This window comes from Corvus kubaryi, unplaced genomic scaffold, assembly GCF_017639235.1.
Source record: "Corvus kubaryi isolate FWS band 111438036 unplaced genomic scaffold, C.kubaryi_AGA036_p1.0 37387, whole genome shotgun sequence".
NCBI lineage: Eukaryota > Metazoa > Chordata > Aves > Passeriformes > Corvidae > Corvus > Corvus kubaryi.
Genome location: NW_024581129.1, coordinates 15,872,531 through 15,893,930, shown reverse-complemented (window position 1 = coordinate 15,893,930; position 21,400 = coordinate 15,872,531). Strand labels below are relative to the sequence as shown.

At 49.5% G+C, this 21,400-nt stretch overlaps 1 long non-coding RNA gene across 1 annotated transcript; it reads right to left on the bottom strand.

Moving 5' to 3' along the window:
• Nucleotides 1-13,758: 13,758 nt before the first annotated feature.
• On the bottom strand, nt 13,759-16,867 carry LOC121669143. Its single transcript, XR_006017621.1, has 2 exons — nt 16,638-16,867; nt 13,759-15,626 (listed from the first exon to the last, which is right to left on the bottom strand). It is a non-coding gene; the product is annotated as an uncharacterized LOC121669143 (long non-coding RNA).
• Nucleotides 16,868-21,400: the final 4,533 nt, after the last annotated feature.

Genomic DNA, 21,400 nt, shown 5'->3' with positions numbered 1-21,400 from the left:
TGACCTTGCCTTGCCTTTTCCTTGCAGCCTTTCCTCTTCAGAGTGAAAGATAGATTTAGAAGAACTATAAAGATTTTAGTTATAGGCTAGCTGTGTTGAGATTAGTTAGAGTAGGAAGGAATTTGGGCCCAGTGAGAGTTAATGAAAATAGTTAAGAGAGCTGGACCTGAAAGGGGTTTTAAGATGTGATTACCAAATAACTGATGATCTGTCATTTGCATGTTTGTTTAGCTGTGCTTAGAACGAGGAATAGAAACTTTGATAAGTTGGTGTAGGGAACAAGGACAATTACCAATTTCCTCCCTTGGTGGGAACCCGTTCAAAAGTCACGCAAGAGGAAACTTAAGAGGTCACTAAAGTAATTCGGATTGTTAAAGTTCAAAAAGGCAAAAAGGCCAAAATGAGGAAGATGAGTTACTTCATCTTTCTTGGGACCACTGACCCAATTCAAGACCACTGACTCCATTCAGGACACACACTATGCATGCTTAATGACATTTAAGCTCATTTCCATAGGAAGCGGAGAATGGGAGGTGTTAATGTTACGAATATGCATTTGTATTTTGGATATTCATAATATGTGGAAATAAAAAGTGTCGTGTTTGCTTGGATCGGGGCCCTGCGTCTTAGGCAGCGCGGTAAAGCCGGCCACCCCTCGTCGCTCTGGGAAGGCCGGCCTCGGATCCCCGCTCTCTCCACCGGCACGGGCAGTGCCAGCAGACTCTCGCTGCGGCCGCCGCTGGCCGAAAGCCTCGCCGCGCACCGCCCGGCCGGCCCCGCCGCTCCGCGGGGTCACACGGCACCTGCCGAGGGCGGCCGCCGAGCGACAGGAAGCAGAAGCGCTCACCGCCGCGCCACGCGCCGCCCCGCCCGGGCGCTCCTCTCCTCGCGCTACCACGATGGCGCCGGCCCGCCCCGCCCCGCCTTCCCCGTGGCCTGCGGCGCAACGCGGGTGCTCCGAGCCACGCAGCACGCGTGCGGCCGGGCCCTGCCGAACCGCAGGCGGAGCCGGGGCACGGCCCGGGCCGGAGAGCTTCCGGCGAGGCTGGGCGGGCGGCGAGCGCGGCCGAGCGTGAACGCGCCAGGCGGGGTCGGCCGGCGGCGCGATGGAGCACTGGATGGAGGCGGCAGCACCGCGCGGCATAAAATGGCTGATCGTCCCGCAGCCGCCCGCTCCGCAGCCCCTCGGCTGCTGTCGAGAAGGGCCCCGGCCCTGGCCGCGCCGGTGGCGAGGTGGCTCCGCAGCCCGCGGGCAGCCCTTGCGGAGCAGGGGAGCACTGCGGGCAGCCCCGGGGCCGCGCAGCCGTCTGTAACGCGTGGTGGGAGCCGCCGGGAACTATTTTACACCTGCCGGGGGGCTGGGGAGGAGCACGGAGAGCACGCAGCAGGTCGCTGCCGTTAGGGAAAATTAATCCACGATGCCTGAGGTTTATGTCCGAAAAGGAGACAGAGGAGTCCTGCAACATTCTTCAGCTACAGGGAGAGTCCATGGGGCTTTTCCCATGGAGTTTCTCAAATGGTTGCAGGATGCAGCCCCCTTTTGATGTCAAGTTCCTCGCCACAACGCCCTCTTCCTTTTCCCCACTGGCTGAGGTACTCGGGAGATACAGACTTCCCGAACTGCCTACTCTATGCCCCCCTCTAATATGCACCCCCCTCTTGGTATGGAAAAGAAAGAAAAAGAAACTTTTCCTAATTTTATTAAGTCTTTGTTGCCTTGCTCTAGGTTCAGGAATTTAACACGGCCTTGATTAATCAACAGTCCCTATTGATTAGCAACAGTTCTAGAGAACTAATAGTTTCTTCCGTTACTTCACTACCCATAAGTTCCTAGCCTTGTCTAAGACAGATTCACATGGTCTTGTTTGTAAAGACTCATCCACCTCCTTCCTTTTAATCCCTCCTCTTTTTATTTGATCTGTATTTGTCTTTACAAACCTTAATTACCATTGATTTAATTTTTTCTTCTGGAGTCTTCTTGGCTTTTGCTATTATTTGCAGTGACATCCTTTTCTGTCCTTTTGTAGTCCTTTCTGGATCAGGTAGGCATGGCTGCTAGCGGCATCCCCTTGAGCACCTGCTGAAAGAGCTGCACCCAGCATGGTGTCACGCATGCTCAAAAGATTAGAGTTGCTATAGCATATAAGAGGAGAAATGGTATTCATTTAGCCCATAGCTGGCCAGTTAACCATGAAAACATGTCCCATTACCATCCTTTCAACATTTGGACAGGTCCATGAGCTGACATTATTTCCTTTGTTATTTGTTTGACCACATTTCCGCTGTCATCTGCTTGCAAACAGCAGCTCGAGTCATTTAATTTCCCACAAACTCCTCCTTCTTCTGCTAACAGATAATCTAATACCATCCAATGTTGAAAATACCGCTTTCCTCATTGAAGTGGGTTGCTCAGCAAGAAGGTCAAGAGCTGTGGCTGGCTGGTTAGTAATTATTTCCGAGACAGCTTGTAACCTAATTATCTCATTCAAATGATAAATGGGTTCCCAGGCATCTGGGATTAATTCCTTAGGTTTCCAAGGGGCTGGTCCATCGTGTTGCGTAACTTGTTCTGGTGACCATTCATCATTTCCCCATTTTGGGGTGCTCCCTGCAGCCAAGGCTGCATCAGCTGACTGCTTTTCTCTAACTAAATCCTCACAGATTTTGATTCCTAAGCGATTTCCCTGAACTTGTAGTAGCAAAAAGAACAATGGTCTAATATATACACCATATCCCTGACCAGTTTGGAGGTAACCTGAGCTAAGCATGTTGGCCACAAAGCCAATAATGTCCTTTCAAAGCCCGTGTTCCATTAGCAAAGGGGCCTTCCTACCCTTGGTCATCAATTGGTGGGTCAAAATACAGCAGGATTCCCAGGCCTAACGGTCCTCCAACAATAGCTGCCCCACCATAAGGGTCACAGCATTTGCATTTCCAAGCTCCCACACAGGGTTCCCATCTACATTTACATCTGCAAGCTGTTTGGTTGGATTTGGAGCAGAACTCACTAAAAGGCTTTGAGTTCCAATCCGGTGTTGCCATTCCCACTGATAATCACAAACAACATGTCTTCTACTTGTGGAATTTTTGTGGGGACAGCTTAAAAATAGGTAGTCAAAAGGAACCAGTGTTTTCTTTTAGTTTTTCCTTTTCTTTAATTTCTCCATTAAATTGTTATTCTGACTTGGTGCCTCCCACTGGTTTGTTTTCAAACTAGTACATATTTTGGTGCCCAAGGTGGGGCTTGCTCTGAGAGAAAATCAGAATTACAATTTTGTATAAACAGAAACCTATTCACCATGGTGCTCAGCTTGTCTATATGGGTACTGTATCATGCTCTCTATATTTTTCCTCACCTGGGGAACTGCCTGCCTGTTGTATTGCTCCTGTTAAAACCAGGGAATGGTATGAGAATTGCTTTATTGGTTTATTATGCCTATAGCATAATAACCTGCGAGGCGATGAATACCATTCGGAATATATACTCAGTTTTGTTTGGCTGTCCTAGTCTGGGCTCCTATGTCTGGGATCTTCTCAACAATCGCACCCAGCCCCTGGTGGGAGGAGTAGAGAGTGGTTTCTTCCAGCCTTTCAGGCCAGGCACAGCAGTTTTTGAAAATATTGAATTCCCTCTGGTTGTCAAAGACGGCATAAACTTGCTGTCAGTTCTGCTTTGTCTTCTCTGTACAGCCTGCACCATGTACACCATGCTTAGAGCTATGGCACAGCATCCTCAGGATGAGGGAGGGAAAAAGAGCAGAGCAACAAACACCATGCCTACGCAGACTGACACAAAGGAGAAAGGAACAAAAAGCAAAGCAACAGCGTCCATGTCTACGCAGACTGACACAGAGGAGAAAGAAACCAAAGGCTCTGTCAGCATCTCCACACAAACTGTCACTGAACCAGAACAGCCTAAACCGATTGCAGTTGCCCCCGTTCAGAAGAAGAAATCAAAAAGCAGATCAGTCTGCATAGTGACTGATGAGGATGCAGCAGGACCTTCACACCCAGCAGAAGAGGCAGAGCCAGAGATCATCACTCGGTCGCTATCCCTGGGTGAGCTGCGAGACCTGTGGAGGGAATTCACCCACCAGACGAATGAGTCCATCCTGACCTGGCTGCTCCGCATCTGGGACGCTGCAGCCAATGACACCATTCTGGACGGAAGTGAGGCCAGGCAGCTGGGATCTGTGTCCCGGGATGTGGTCATTGACCAGGGGATCGGGAGAACCCAAGAAACTCTCAGCCTCTGGCGGCGACTGCTGACAAGTGTAAGGGACAGGTACCTTTGTAAAGACCTCCAGGTGCACCAAGGAAAATGGAGCACAATGGAACAAGGTATCCGGTGCCTGAGGGAATTGGCTGTGCTGGAGATCATTTTCTCAGAAGACAAGAGATTTCCTAAGAGCCCAGATGGTGTCCAGTGCACGTCACAGATGTGGTTGAGGTTTGCACGCCTTGGACCAGAGATGTACTCCCGTTACCTGGCAACGCTGCAATGAAGGGAAGGCAAGGACAGGGTGGGCGACTTGGTCAAGAAGCTGAGGATTTATGAGGACACCGTCACAGCCCCGTTTCACACCCATGTCTCATCCGTGGAAACAAGTCTTTTGGCTGAGCAAGTCCGGAGCTTGATTGAAGAGGGCCATCAGAAACTGAAAAAGGAACTTAAGGAAGAAATTTACCACATCTCGCCAGAACCAACAAGAGTCTCTGCCATTAGGAGTCAGCATCCCCCAACCAGGAAGAGAGGATACACCCCACGAGGTAATCTCTGGTTTTTCCTTCAGGAACATGGAGAAGACATGAGTAAGTGGCATGGAAAACCCACCTCCTCCTTAGCAGCCAGGGTACGTGAACTAAAAGGAGGGACAACTACCACAAGAAGCTCATCTAGAGTCAACACTGCTCCGGTCTCTCACATACAGAACTCCAGACGATACAGGAATGATAATATGACCGATCCTCTTGAAGGGACCTCAGGAGCATATTCACCAGAGGGGAGCAATGTGTACCATGACCAGGAATAGAGGGGCCCTGCCTCTAGCCAGGTAGAGGAAAGGGACAATTGGGTCTTTTGGACTGTGTGGATCCGATGGCCTGGCACATCTGACCCACAAAAATACACGGCTTTGGTTGACACCGGCACTCAGTGTACTCTGATGCCATCAAGGATGTGGGAGCAGAACCCATTTCTATTTCTGGAGTGACAGGAGGATCCCAGCAGTTGACTGTACTGGAAGCTGAAGTGAGTTTAACTGGGAACAAGAGGCAGAAACACCCCATCGTGACTGGCCCAGAGGCCCCATCCATCCTCGGCATAGACTATCTCAGAAATGGGTATTTCAAAGACCCAAAAAGACATCGTTGGGCTTTTGGGATAGCTGCTGTAGAGACAGAGGATATCAGACAACTGAGTACCTTGCCTGGCCTCTCAGATGACCCCTCTGCCGTGGGACTGCTAAGAGTTGAAGAACAACAGGTGCCAATCGCCACAGCAACAGTGCACTGTCGGCAATACTGCACCGACAGAGACTCTGTGGTTCCCGTCCATGAGATGATTCGTGAGCTGGAGAGCCAAGGGGTGGTCAACAAGGCCTGTTCACCTTTCAACAGCCCAATATGGCCAGTGAGTAAGTCCAGTGGAGAATGGAGACTGACGGTGGACTACCGTGGCCTGAATGAGGTCACGCCACCATTGAGTGCTGCTGTGCCGGACATGTTGGAACTTCAGTACGAGCCAGAGTCCAAAGCAGCAAAGTGGTACTCCACTATTGACATTGCCAATGCCTTCTTCTCCATTCCTTTGGCAGCAGAATGCAGGCCCCAGTTCGCTTTCACCTGGAAGGGTGTGCAATACACCTGGAACCAACTGCCCCAGGGGTGGAAGCACAGTCCCACCATCTGCCACAGACTGATCCAGACTGCATTGGAAAAGGGTGAGGCCCCAGAACATCTGCAATACATCGATGACATCATCATGTGGGGAAACACAGCAAAGGAAGTATTTGAGAAAGGAGAGAAAATCATCCAGATTCTCCTGGAAGCTGGCGTTGCCATCAAAAGGAGCAAAGTCAAGGGACCTGCCCGAGAGATCCAGTTCCTAGGAGTAAAGTGGCAAGATGGACGACATCAGATTCCCACCGAGGTCATCAATAAGATCACTGCGATGTCTCCACTAACCAGCAAGAAGGAAACACAAGCTTTCCTAGGTGCCATAGGTTTCTGGAGGATGCACATTCCCGAGTACAGCCAGATCGTGAGCCCTCTCTACCTGGTTACCCGCAAGAAGAACGATTTCCACTGGGGCCCTGAACAGCAGCAAGCCTTCGCCCAGATCAAGCAGGAAATCGCTCACGCCACAGCCCTTGGCCCAGTCAGAACAGGACCAGAGGTGAAGAACGTGCTCTACTCTGCAGCCGGGAACAATGGTCTGTCCTGGAGCCTCTGGCAGAAGGTGCCTGGGGAGACTCAGGGCCGACCACTGGGGTTCTGGAGCCGAAGCTACAGAGGGTCTGAAGCCAACTACACTCCCACAGAGAAGGAAATCTTGGCAGTTTATTAAGGAGTCCAAGCTGCCTCAGAAGTAATCGGCACTGAAGCACAGCTGCTTCTGGCACCCCGACTACCGGTGCTGGGTTGGATGTTCAAGGGAAAGGTTCCTTCCACACATCACGCCACCGACACCACATGGAGTAAATGGATCGCCCTCATCATGCAGCATGCCCGTATTGGAAACCCGAATCGCCCTGGGATTCTGGAAATTATAACAAACTGGCTAGAAGATGAGAGTTTTGGATTATCTTCTGAAAAAGAGGAAGAGCAAGTGACTTGTGCTGAGAAAGCCCCACCATATAACGAGCTACCAGAGACTGAAAGACGTTATGCCCTCTCCACTGATGGTTCCTGCCAAATTGTAGGCGCTAACTGGAAGTGGAAAGCTGCAGTATGGAGCCCCACACGACAAGCTGCACAAGGGACAATGTGGATCGAGTCAGGTTGCAGAGCTTAAAGCCGTCCAGCTGGCTTTGGATATTGCCAAATGAGAGAAGTGGCCGAGGCTCTATCTCTACACCGATTCGTGGATGGCAGCTCATGCTGTGTGGGGATGGCTGGTTCGCTGGAGAAAGGCCAACGGGCAGCACAGAGGGAAACCCATCTGGGCCGCTGAGATTTGGCAGGACATTGCCGCCCGAGTAGAGAAGCTGACCATGAAGGTTCGACATGTGGATGCGCACATACCCAAGAGTCGGGCTAATGAAGAACATCACAACAACGAGCAGGTGGACCGAGCTGCCAAGGTGAAAGTATCACAGGTGGATCTGGACTGGCAGCACAAGGGAGAATTATTCCTAGCTCGTTGGGCCCATGATGCCTCTGGTCATCAGGGGAGAGATGCAACATACCAATGGGCCCGTGACCGAGGGGTGAACCTTACCATGGGCAGCATCTCACAGGTCATCCACAGTTGTGAGACCTGTGCTGCAATCAAACAGGCCAAGCGGGTGAAGCCTCTGTGGTACGGTGGACGATGGTCAAAGTACAGGTATGGTGAAGCCTGGCAAGTTGACTACATCACCCTTCCCCGAACCCACCAAGGCAAGCACTACGTGTTGACCATGGTGGAAGCAACCACTGGATGGCTGGAGACCCACCCTGTGCCTCATGCTACAGCCTGGAACACCATCCTGGGCCTGGAAAAGCAAGTCCTGTGGAGACATGGCACCCTTGAGAGGATCGAGTCAGACAACGGGACTCATTTTAAGAACAGCCTCATCAACACCTGGGCCAGAGAACTCCTTATCATGCACCAGCTGCTGGGAAAGTTGAACACTGCAGTGGACTACTTAAAACCACCCTGAAGGCACTTGGTGGGGGGACCTTCAAAAATTGGGAAGTGAACTTAGCAAAGGCCACCTGGATGGTCAATACCCGAGGGTCCATCAATCGAGCTGGTCCCGCCGAGTCTGAACCCTTGCACACAGTGGATGGAGATAGAGTCCCTGTGGTACACCTGAGAGGGATTTTAGGAAAGACTGTTTGGATTAATCCCATCTCAGGCAAAGGCAAACCCATCCATGGGATTGTCTTTGCTCAAGGACCTGGTTGCACTTGGTGGGTAATGAAGAAAGATGGGGAAACCCATTGTGTACCACAAGGAGACCTAATCTTAAGTGAGAACTGTGTGTAGGGTTTCACTGTATATATATATGTGTGTGTGTGTGTAGAGTTTAAGGAAGGTATTGATTTGGGATGATGTAGATGGTAATAGAATAAGGGGTGGATAATGTCCTGGGTTGCAGTGTATTCTATTACCATCCTCACGAGCTGTTGAAATCAGGTGGGGCAGTGTTTCCTTGCCTCCTCCCCCCAGACTATCTTGCTGTTAATGGCCCATCATTGTCCTGCCACATGACTCAGAGTAACTCCCTCCGGACTATCTTCTGTTAATGTGCCTAATCAACACTTGGCCTCATGACTCATTACCCCATTGTGAGATGCTCCACCCAGAGGGAGGAACCAAGCATCCCATCCTGGATATAATCTGAGACTCTGAAAACCCTTCCACTGGATTCCCAGAGGGCAGGAGCTACATAGCCACCACTGGACCTGAGGAAGAGCAGACCCTTTTTCTACAGGATCACCACTTCAGAGGACTGCAGCCCCCATCTTATCGGACTGCTACCACCACCCTGACTAACAGGGTGTCAGGTTGTATCTTGACTCTGTCAGTTTGAACCAGTGTTTTCTTTTAGTTTTTCCTTTTCTTTAATTTCTCCATTAAATTGTTATTCTGACTTGGTGCCTCCCACTGGTTTGTTTTCAAACTAGTACAACGTGCTTTCCTGCCTATGGAAAAGAACTGTCATTCTCTTCCCAGAGCCCACCACCAAAATTTCAGTTAGATTCAGTACATCCAAGGACTGCTCCCAGAGAAGAATTGCACAAAGACCAACAGTTCACAAATGGTATGCATATGCTTCAGGAGTCATGAATCAGATGGATATAACTGAAGGGCTGACAAAACCTGCAGAATTATAGATGACTGTTGTTACAATTTGCTTAAGCACAGAGGAGCAAAGAGAGCTCTGTGTGAATTGTGGAAAGAACTTCAGGTTCAAATATTCTCCAAAACAAGATTAAAACTCAAACAAAGTTGATCCCAAAGCCACAGTATTTTACTTTATTAACTGTAAAAGAGGCAAAGAGAAAGAAAGGGAAATTAAAGAATTCTTTCTTTCTTTCTTTCTTTTTCTTTCTTTCTTCCTTACTTCCTTTCCGTCCTTCCGTCTTCCCTTCCATCCTCCCTCCCTTCTTTTCTCTCTCTCTCTCTCTCTCTTTCTCCTTACCTTTTTTACTCTTAAATAAAATATATCAATTTTTAGGTATCAGCATCTAGCCTTGTTTTGTTTTAATCAAGTTTTTGGGTATATTTTGAACCTTTCAGTGTTTTACCCGTTTTATTCACAGAGAGTTAATTCCCTTTGCTCTTCTGTGCTTAGACCAGATTGCAACAGGCAGGCAAGGCAAGGCCAGGCAAGGGGGGTTAGGCAGGGGAAAGCAAGGGAAGGAAAAAAGCACAAGGAAAGGCAAGAGAGGGGCAGGCAGGGCAGTGCAAGAAAGGCAGGAAAAGGAGAGGTAAGCGAGGCAAAGCCAAGGATCTGTAGCTTTCCCTTCCCTGCCCTGCCTTTGCCTGCCCTTGGCCTTGCCTTTGCCTTACCCTCCCATTTCCCCTCATTCCTTTTCCCTTCCCCTTCCTTTTCCCTTGCCTTTGCCTTGCCTACTCGTCCCTCGTCTTGCCTTGCCTACCCTGCCCTTGTCTTGCCTGCCCCTGCCTTGCCTTGCCTACCCCTCCCTTTCTTTGTCTTGCCCACATATCTCTTATCTTGCTTGGCCTACCCCTCCCTTACTTTCCCTTGCCTTTGCTTTCCCATGTGTGAGGAGCCAATTTAGTTTGATTTGCCTCAACAGTAGTTGCCAGAGGCATGTGGGGGAGGGGTTGCACATGTGCCAAGTCCACGAGGCAGCTAGGAGAAGCTAGAGGAAAGCCTTGTCTCTGGGGAGACTTTGCCTGGCAACCAGTTCATGTCTCGCATGGGACAGGCAGTCAGCAGGGGAACACCAGCGACACTGTACCCCATTCTCCAATTAGATGGCGAAAGGCCTCCACCAATGAACTGCCATGGAAGGTTGGACTGGGCCAATGGTCTCCTGCCAGCAGGCAGACTTTGGGAGGGGCCAAGGGGCATAAAAAGTACCCCAGGCTCTGGGGGTTTTGGGTGTTGTGCTTTTGTCTTTTTGGGGGCTTTGGAGACTTGCTTTTTGGCTTTGGGTCTTTTGAGTCTTGGGGTTTTGCCCTTCTTGCCCTGGCCGCAGCCTGCCCTTTGGCTCTCCTGCCCTCGCTGGCTCTTGCTTGCCCTCGTATCTGTCCTGCCTCCCTGTGCATGTCCATGACCAACGCCCTGCCTTGCTTCATCTCTGTGTCCCTGCTTGAGCCACCTACATCCAACCCTGCCCACCTCCGAGCCAGCGCACCACCGCGATCGTCGCCACGACCCTGTCCAGGCTTCTGGACCTCCCCCCCCAACCTTGTGTCTGGTCACCCATCACCGCAGGAGCCATCCACAGGCAGGCAGCATGCACACCCCCTGCCTCGTGGACATTGATGGCGCTCCCTGACCTCTGGTGGTAATGCCCTCTTTTTCTCTCTCTCTCTCTCTCTCTCTCCCCCCCCCCCATTCCCTTCCCATTTTCTTTAGTCTTGCTCTGTCTTTTCTAGCCCTCTTTAGTAGGGTAACTCCTTTTTTTTGTTTGTTTTTCATTACCAATAAACGGTTCTCAGATACAATGTTTACCTTGTTTGGCTTAATTTTGTTCCTGATCATCCATTTTTAAAAGAACTCCTCGCAGTTCCCTACAGTGGTCTGCGACTCCATGCCTGTCCATCACTTGCCTTGCCTTGCTTTCCTCTGTTATGCCTTACCTTGCCTACCCTTTCCTTGCCTTGCCTGCCGCTCCCTTGCTCTACTTTGTCTTTCTTACCTCTCCATTGCCTTTCTATGCCTGCCCATCAATTGCCTTTTCTTGCACTGCCTACCTCTCCCTTGCCTTGTCCTGCAGATGATACAACTCCTAGGGGAGGTAAAGGCCGACAAGATCCTTCTGTCCTGGAACATTTTGCGTGGGTGCAATCCTTAGATGTATCCATTATTGAAAGTGGTATTCAAATACTGATGATGGGCTCCTGAAAGAGAATTACAATTCCTGTCCATGGGAGAGAAAGGATTTATCTCCAGTGTTTCCAGTACAGATGAGAGGCTGCCCAGAGGAGGTAAAGGACAGCAAGACTTCTGTGTTCTGGCACATTTTGTATGGGAACAATCCCCAGCTTTATTCGATATTGGAGTTCAGTTCCTAATGTCGGAACTGGGCTCTTGAGTGTAAATGACAAGTACCTATCCTTGAGAAGGAAACCAGACCTACTTTTGGTGCTGCAGATGATCATTTTCCCAGTGGGGGTAAAGGCCAGTAAGACCTTTCTGTCCTGGCACCATTTGTGTAGGAGCAATCCTTAGACATAATCAGTATTTGACGTGGTATCCAAATATCGGTGGTTGACTACTGAAAGGGAAGGACAGTGATGCCTTAGGTTTTAACCTTTATATTTTTCAAATTCTGTACTGCTTGGTGTGTGACTCTGAAGTTTCTTGTAGCCTGTTAATTTCTGCTCTCTCATGCTAGGTAGACATAACAAAGCCTCTCCGGCCCTGCTTTCCAAGGACACCAAGATTGTCCTAGGCCAAAGGTATAAACCAAAGAGCCGCTAAGGGGGGGGGGGGGTAAGCTGTGGGGAAAACTGAAGCTTTAATTGGAGAATTAACCCTGCTATGCAAATGAACCAAACCTAGAAAAGAGTGAAGAACTCATGACCTAGGGTCCATCTTGGGGTCCATTTTAAGAATAGCTTCAGGCTGCCCAGGGGGTACCTTTGACGGCCTTTCAAATAAATACTTCTGTTATTCCCTTACTCCTGTCTAGTCTCTGTTTCTAGGAGGCCTCTTAAGGCATCAACAGTGCTTTTAAATGGGGGAGAAAGCACCAGTATTTTAGGTGTAGATGATAGGCTGCCTCACCGAGGTAAAGACTATGGAAGCCTTTTTTTCCTGGCACCTTTACTGTGGGAGCAATGCTTGGACATACTCGATCGTGGACATTGTATCCAAATTTCAGTGATGGGCTCCTATAGAGTTTTAAAGTGCTTCTCCGTGGGAACAAAAGCACCTAGCCCCAGTGTTTCGGGTGCAGATGGCAGGCTGCCCAGCGGAGGTAAAAGCCAGCATGACCTTTCTGACCTGGCACCCTCCATATGGGAGCAATTTTTGAATGTATTGAATATTGGAGGTGGTATCCATATTTACATGATGGACTCCTGGAAGAGAATGACAGTCCTTTTCCATAGAAAGAAAAGCACCTAGCTCCAGTGTTGCAGGTTCAGGTGAGAGGCTGTGCAGGGGAGGTCAAGAAAGGCAAGCAAGACCTTTCTGTCCCTGTTTTGTGGCAGGGAGCAATCCCCAGCCATATATACATTATTGGAGCTCGGCTCCTAATGGCGGAACTGGTCTCCTGAATATGAAGGAAAGTGCTAAGTGTGTGCCATGTACAGGCTGCAAAGGGAAGGTGACTGCCACTTCATTGTGGTGTTAATATGATTTTGCAAATGGAAGGAGAAGGTCAGGAAAACTTTCTGTTCTGGCACATTTTGTTTGCCAGTAGTGACTAGATGTTTTCAACTTATGATCTCCACATTGGGTGGTTTAGAGATATACACTGCACATTCAAATGATTTTGCAAGTACACTGTCATCTTGTGGAGTTGTTTAACCATGACAGTGGGAAGGTAAAAGCCAAGAAGAGCTTTTTGTCCTGGCAGCTTTACTGTGGAAGGAGTTCCATTTGGGATCATGGCTCTGCGAGAATGAAGTACAGTTTACAGACTGCAAGAAGAAGGTGATAGCCAGCACTGTGTTTTTGTTCTAAAACCTTATTTTTGGGAGCAGTGGCTTGAAGACTTGAAATCAACAAGCTGACTTGAGTGACCATAAATAATGTCATAGTACTTATAGCTGGGAAGAAAAGTGCATAATCCTAATATGTGTGGTGCATTGATACACTGCAAGGAGGATTAGTCAAGCAATTGCTTCTGTCTTGGCACATTTTTCTTTTCAAGCTGTAGTAGGAAACGTATCATTTTAGCTTTGTAGTCTATGGGATTGAGAAAATCCTGAGAAGGAGAGTGCACAGTACTGTATGTTTGATGTAGATTATAGGCTGCAAGGGACAGGTGAAGGCAACAACTGGCTGTTTGTTCTAGCCCCCTCCCAACTACTGCAAAAACTAACCTGTCCTAGCCAGAACCAGGACAAGCTGAGAATTGTGCATAGGCCCAGTATGCTATGTGTAGCTGAAAGGCTGTGAGTGATCCTGCAACGGCTTCTGTCCTGGCATGTTTTTCTGTGTGAGATGTAGAAGGACACTTTGGACTCTGTGAAATTGAGTGTATGATGGTACATATAGCTGAGAAGGAAAGTGCATGGTTCCAGGGTGTGTGATGGAGTTTAAGGGGTGTGAGTTAGATGTGGCGCCAGCAAGAACTTTCTCATCTTGGCATCTTTTGTGACCGAGATTTTTGCCCAGCATTTAAAATTTTGCTCCTTAGTTTTGCAGCAGCTTGAAGAAAAACAGAGACCATTGCTTCTTCGAGCAGGGTCTATCTTTATTACACTCCAGTATTTATATGTTTCTACCATGGAGAAGTTTTAAGAAAGTTTTGGAAATGGGCAGAGCGAAAGACAAAACAGCTACACCCCCAAACACCTGGCAGGGCAGACTTTTCTGCCTTTTATCATCCGCTCACAAAAACATGCTATCTCCCAGCATTCTGGGAGATAAAGGAAAAACATTCACACTTGGTGCTTATAGCTGTGGTCATTTCCCCAGTATGCATCTTCCCAAGAGAACAAAAGGCATTTATCAAAGTTAAGATAAACAAGTAACAAGTTTCTCTCTACACGGGGCTCTGGTTAAGGGCAGGATAGCCGCCGCAGGCCTCTGCACTTAGCTCTTTGAGAGCGAAAACATGTGAGAGTACATACAGCTGATCAGGAAAATGCAGAGTACCATGGGATTTGTGCAGTTTACAAGCTGCAGGTGGGAAGCTGACTGCCTCTTGATTGTGGTTCAAATACAAGTTTGCAAAAGGAAGTGGGAGGTAAGTGAAAGTTTTCTTTACTGGCACATTTTATTTGCTAGTAGTGCCTAGACATTTTCAACTTTGGATGTGCACATTGTGATGGTTTAGAGATAACCATGGAACATTTACTTCTTTTGCAAGTACACACTGCCATCATGTGGAGCTGTTGAACAGCAGCAGTGGGTGGGTAAAAGCCAATCAGAGCTCTTTGTCCTCGCATCTTTACTGTTCGAGCAATTAGGTGGGTGTTTCTTTGGGATCCTAATTCTGAAAGAGTGAAAGACTGGGGCATCACCTTCCCCTTTCAGTCTGTAAACTGCGCAACAGACACACACTGGTGCTATGTTTTTTCTTTCCAGATGAATGTATGATCACATTTTTTTCACTGTTGCAGAGCCCAAAGTCTGCTGCAAGGGACTGCCCCCCGCCAGGGACGGACGTACCTGGACATTGCCACCTGGCCTGAGCATATATTAACCCATCAGGTTCTCTGCTTTTCGGGGGGACCATCAGCACCAAGAAGACCAGTTGGAAAGTATCAACGGAATATCATTGTGATCCATGGATGGTGATGTTTTCTTTATTCTGTTCCCCCCTACTTCTTTCTCTTTCTTTTTCTCTCTCTCATATTTACTATTAAATAAAACCCATACTGTTGACTTTGGCATATGGTCTCTTTGCACCTTAATTTGGGCACAGGCATTTCTAAGAGGATGGATCATGACAATTGCCTACATCTTTTGTCTCTTAATGGATGTCCATTTGCCATCTCCATGACAACACATGGGAAGAAAATGCCCTGAAGAAACCTAACCCCCAAAGGTATCCAAATTTCAGAGTTGAAATGCCAGCCACAGCCAGTGTTTGTTGTGCAGATCATAGAATGCCCGGGACCGTTAGGTCCAGGCACAGCTTTTCTGTCATGGCATCTTTTGTGTGGGAGTGTCTTGGAGTGAATTATTGTGATAGTATATTCCATGATCCTCTGCTTTGTTCCCAAAAAAATGGTTGCTGTATCTTTAAGAGCCGGCAGCCCGGTACGGGAGGTGTGTGCGGCCAGAGGGGGAAGAGTTTCTGCTTCTGCGGGGGCGTTTTGAAGTCTCGCCGCTCAGGTTTTCCGCAGCGCTGTGCCGCATGGTTTTTCCTTGGCTGACTTGGTTTGTTGGCCCAGGCAAAAAAACTTCTCCTTTCCCAGCCGTGCCGGGTAAGGGTCCAGAGTGGCTCCCGTGTGTCCTGCCGGGGAGAAGACACACCGAGCGACTCCAACCCAGCTGCTCCGCCTGTCTGTCCCGCTGAGCTCTGCCGTGCAGAGGAGATTGATGTTGGACGAGCCACCGGGCCTTCATCTGCTGCTGGAACTTGTCCTGTTTATTCTGCAGAGGGAAAGCAGGCGCCATCTGGTATCATGTGTCGAGAAGGGGTATCCTCCGGCATTTTGCGTCTTTGTTCCGGTGTGTGTGGGGGTAAGGTCTGACACTTATTATTAACAGTTATTTACCTTTTTTTTTTTTCCCTTGCTTGTTAGTAAACTGTTGGGGTTTTTTCACTTCGATCTATTAGTATTCATTTCCTATTGGTGGAAAGGGATTGTTGTGACCCTTTTAGAGGAGACAACTCATTCCAGAGGGTCCTCTTTTAAATTGTCTCCAAACCTAGACAGGAGCCATCTCTGGATGCCTTATACTTTGGAGGAGGCATAGTAATTTTTTGAGGGGGACTTCTCAAAGTGGGTGACCATGGCTTTCCTAAGAACAGAAAACACCTAGCCCCAGGTTTGGTACGCAGATAATTGGATACCCAGAGGAGGTAAGGGTGAGGAACACTTTTGTGTCTTTGCACCTCTTGTAGGACAGCAATCCACACAAGTATAGAATTTTTGTCATGGATTTCAAAATTTGGAGGTGGTCTCTGGAAAGCGAAAAACAGAGCCTTTTCTTGGGAAGGAAAGTACTTAGGCTAGCTGTCAGTGGTATGGTAGGTTGCCCAGGGGAAGCAAAGGCCAGTCAGAGTACTTTCCTGGCACTTCTTTTATTTTCTTTTGTGGGAGTAATTCACCCTGACATATTTTAGAACTGGTATCCAAATTTCAGAGCTGGGCTCCAAAAAATTATGGCAATACCTTTATTTTGGCAAGGCAAACAGCTAGTCCCAGTATTTGCAGTACAATGATAGGCTGCCCAGAGGAGGTAACAGTCAGAAACAGCTTTCTATGCCGGCACCTTTTATGTGGGATTAATCCCCAGACATATTTTAAATTTCAGAGGTGCATTCTTGAAAATTATGGCAGTACGATTATTTGTGCAAGAAACCTCCTAGCCCACATGGTTCGGATGATAAGATACCTTGGAAAGGTAAAGGTCAGCAGCAACTTTCTGTGCTGGTACCTTTTCTGTTGGACTAATTCCCAGATGTATTCAATTTTGAAGGTGGAATCCAAGAGCATCCAGTGTGGGTTCCACTGGGAGGGCCACAGGTCCTTGCTACTCCAGCACAAGCTTCCCACAGGGGTTACAGATTCCACCTTGGGCTTCACCTTGCCCTGGCATAGGCTCCTTCATGGGCTGGAGGTGGAGCTCTTCACCCGCCATGGACCTCTGTGGGCTGCAGGGACTCAGCTGCCTCACCGTGATCTTCACCACAGGCTGCAGGGGAATCTCAGCTCCAGCACCTGGAGAACCTCCTGCCCCTCCTTCTCCACCGACCTTGGTGTCTGCAGAGCTGTTCCTCTCACATGTTCTCACCCCTCTCTTTTCTGGCTGCAATTGCTTCTGTGCAGTAACTTTTTTCCCCCTTAAATTTGTTATCCCAGAGGCACTGTCACCATTGCTGTTGGACTCAGCCTTGGGTATGTCATGGCTTCCCATTGGTTCTATCAGATGGTATCACTGGTTTCTAGTAGCTTTGCAGGGAAGCACTCCTGTAGCCCCTCTCCCCCCCACCAAAGCCAAACACACAAACCAAATACAGATGCAAATCAAAGGGATGGAGAAATAAAAATAGCAATAGGCTGTAGGACAGAGATGGAAAATAAAGGGACAGGGAACAGGACAGAGTGAAAGAGAGAAACAAAGGGACAAGGAGCAAGACACTGAAAGAGAAAGAAGCAACAGGGACAGGGAGCAGGACAGAGGGATACCCAGCAGCACGCTGGATAAGAGAGAGGGCCAGGAAGCAGGTTAGAGAAAAAATTAGTATTGGCCAGAGGATAGATGGAGCATTACGAAATAGGAATGGGGAGCAGGACAGAGGAGAGAGAGACAAGAATTGTGGACATAGAGAAAGAATGAGACAGGGAGCAGAGGGGAGAGGCAGAGAGAAAAGGGACAGGAAGAACGGTGATGGAAAAGGGACAGGGAGCAGGACAGAGAACAAACTTGAAATGAAAAGAGGGCAATGGAGCAGGACAGAGATGAAGAAAGAAGGGCAGAAGGACAGAGAAAAATAAGGGACAGAGCAAGACAGAGATGGAGAAAGAAAGAACTGTGATGGGCAGGAAGGTATGTAGCAAGAAATGACAAGTTGATGAACAGAGAGACAGACAAAAAATAGGGACAGGAAGGTGGACAGAGAGCTGGAAAGAAAAAGCAGTGGCAGGCAATGGGACAGGAGAGAGAGAAGGAAAAAGAAGGGTAGAGAAATAAAAAAGTTGAGGGACAGAATGCCAAAAAATTATCCCAGAGAGAAAGACAGTGACAAAGAAGACAGTGGGATAGAGAGTGGGATAAAGAAACGGGGAGAACAATAGAAAATTAGAGAAATAAAGGACAGGGAACAGCACAGAAGGATAGAGGTGTAAATAGAGGAATGAGGAATGGAACGGAGAGATAGAGAGAAAAAAGGAAGGGTAGGAAATGAATCAAAGGGATGAAGAAATAAAAAAGCAGTGATAGGGAGCAAGTCAGAGTGATGGAGCAAACATAACTAGTGATGGAGAGAAGGACAGAGAGAGCAACAGGGACCAGGACTGGGGGGTAGAGAAAGAGAGGGAATGGGACTGGGATGAAAAACAGAGAGAACAACTGTCGTACAAGGAAGTTGACAAAATTACAGAAAGGGAAAAAGATGGTTGGGAATCCTGATGACAGGGAGCCAGGCAGAGAGAGATGGAGGGACAACAAACAGCACAACAGTATCTTCCAGTATCTGATGGGGGCCTACAGGGAAGCAGGAGAAGGACACTTACTTCATCAGGCACTAGAGTGATGGGACAAAAAGTAATCACAGAATCATAAAATCTTCTGAGTTGGAAGAAAGATCATCAAGTCCAGCTCTTAAGTGAATGGCCGATATAGGGACCAAACTCACAACATTATTAGCACCATGCTCTCACCAAATGAGCTTACCTCAGGTACAAATTGAAAGGCAAAATTTAGACTAGACATTAAGAAGAAGTTCTTTACTGTGAGAGTGGTGAGACACTGGGACAGGTAGCCCAGAGAAGCTGCAGCTTCCTCATGCCTGGCAACATTAAAGACAAAGTTGGGTAAGGCCTTGAGCAACCTGGTCTAGTGGGACCATATGGCAGGGGGATCGGGAACAGATGATCTTTAAGGTCTATTCCAAACCCTTAACATTCTGTGAATAGAAGAGGCAGGGACAGAGGGCAGAGATCTAGAGAGCTAGGGAATACAGAGTAGGGCAAGGAGAGACTGGGAGGCAGAAGATGAGGACATGGCCCCAAGGACCTGGGACTTACTGCAGTTCCTGCTTTTAATGCCACCAGAGAATTTTACAGTTCAGATGCTTCTCCCTCCCTCTTTCTCTCCTTTAGGGTCAGATCTGAGAACCTATGAGAATACTTTGGTGTCTTACAGCTCTAGAAATACAAGGCTTTATAGATACATATTGTGACCCACACACGGTACATGGACATACTACACTTTTGGATACACATACAGAGCCTCTTTTGTATGTTGATGATCTAGTCTGCTGAAGATACAGATGGGGAGCCAAACAGAACCAGGGAGAGAAAAAGACGGATAAGGAGCAGAAAATAGAGGGAGATCATGAGATGGAGAAAGACCCATAAGGATGAGTAGCAGGATAGAGAGATGTAGAAGAAAAGGAGCAGGGAACTGGACCGAGTTCTGGGGCATACAGAGCTGGAGCACACACTTCCAGGAAATCCATGGACATGTCCTGGGGGTCCCCCACCCTCTTACCCACTAGGCCAGAAAAATGGCACTCTGTCCTCCCTGCCAATCTGCACAGGTACCAGAGGAAGGTGCTTCCCTGCAGGAGCCAAGAACCCAGGCAGTGAGAGAGCAAAAGGTAGGAGAAGAAAGGGACTAGGCAGGGCTCAAGGCAGGCACAGCAGCAGTGCCCAGAAGATAAGGATGGACCTTGAGGGGCCAGCATATGTGGCCAGTCCCTGCCCCAGAGCCCTGAGCAAGCATGCTCAACAGCACAGAGCTGGGAGCAGAAGACATTTTATGCAGAGCTTTAACCCTGCCAGCTTGGGGAAAACAAGTCCTACAAAGATGTCAGGGTTTGTCAGGAATCCATGTCAGCAGGGCAGCAGCCTCTCACTGACCAAGGCCAGGGTCTGTTCCAGGCAGTGTGCCAGGCAGGCACTGGTAACACCTTCTAATAAGTGGTAGCTCTGCACTGGTAACACCCACAGGCAGACATAGGGTCATAATGTGAGCCATGGACACGGTGGTGCCCAACACCAGGGTGCTAGCCAGCTGCAGGCAGGCAGCAAGCAGGCAGTGTCCTGGGCAACAGCACCAGGAAAACCCACCCCCAGGGAGTTCCCATCTGCAAAGCCCACAGCTGGCCAGTGGCTCCCTTGCAGTCTGGGCACAGCAGCCCAGCTGGAATGAGGTGTCCAGCCCATCCCACCCATCATGAGAGCCCAGATGCTGACCCTGCACGGGTACAGTCACTGCAGCCAGAAAGTGACACTGCATCTTCTTGCCAGCATATCCCTCTTCTGTGGTCCAACAGAGAGTGGGGACACATGTTGGGTCGTAGACTACCAGTGATAACTCTGTTGGTTGGGGGGCTCCGTATGGGACCACGCAATGTCCCTCTGCCTCTGTCCTGCACAGTGCAGAGCCCTGGTCTTGGCCAGGTGCTGCATGGAACCCTTTTGCTGGCAAGATCCTGTGAACTGGGGCAGGGCTGGTGTGGGCTCTTCCTGTAAGAGCTGGTTAGCTGCACTTTCCATCACCTCTAGCAGTACAGGCACTAGGCCTCCTGCTCCGTCTCCTACTCACTTCTGAGTACAGCCCTCCATCCTACCTGCCCAGAGCCAGGAAAGGGGGCTCCTGCCATACCTCATTTTGAACAGACCGTGCACCCCTCCCCAGTGGCACTATCACTCTGGATGCTGCAGCGGCCCACAACACACCACAGCAGCCACAGAGGCAGGGAGGGAAGGCGAATAGCCGTGAAAATGCCCCTCAGAAGAGGGGCTGGAAGCAGCCCTGCCATGACCCGGTGGCTGCTGAGGGTCTGAAATACGTGTTTGTGTGTGTCCTCGAGGAGTTGTTTCCTCCCCGGGCATTCCCTTAGAGCCATCCAGACTCTGCCCAGTGTTCCAGCAGAGGTCCCCAGGAACCCTTGGAGCTTTCCCGGGCACCAGGGACAGGAAAGTGGTGGCTGGTGCTGAGGGATACACGTGTGGATGTGCAGGTGTGTTGGGAGCTGTATGTGTGTCAGGCTGTTCTCAGAGTCCGAGCAGAACGCACTACCTCTGGAGCACCGTGTGAGCTCGGAGGCAGCGGTGTGTGCTGAGCACGGTCTGCGTGTGGAGGCCCATGTTGCGGGGTACAGGTGTTCCTGTGCGTGTGTGTGAAAATGAGTGCAGGAGCAGGGACGCGGGGCCGGGGCGGAGCCAGCGCCGGCACCAGGCTCGGCCCGAACGGCACCAGCAGCGGCTCTTGGCAGCGGGGACAGAAGTGGCACCCATCAGCAGCTCTGCCCGAGCGGTACTGGCAACGCAAGCGAGCGACACAGGCAGTGGCATCGAGCAGAGCCCCAGCTCTGCCCGGGCGGCACCAGCACCAGGCAGTGGCTCTGCTAGAAGGGCACCGGCACTGGCAGCTGCCCTCAGCAGGGCGAGCAGCGGCACGAGGCGGGGCCGGGTGAGGTCCCGCCGGCGTGGCGGGAGCGCGGGGTCCGGCCGGCAGCGGAGCGGGGC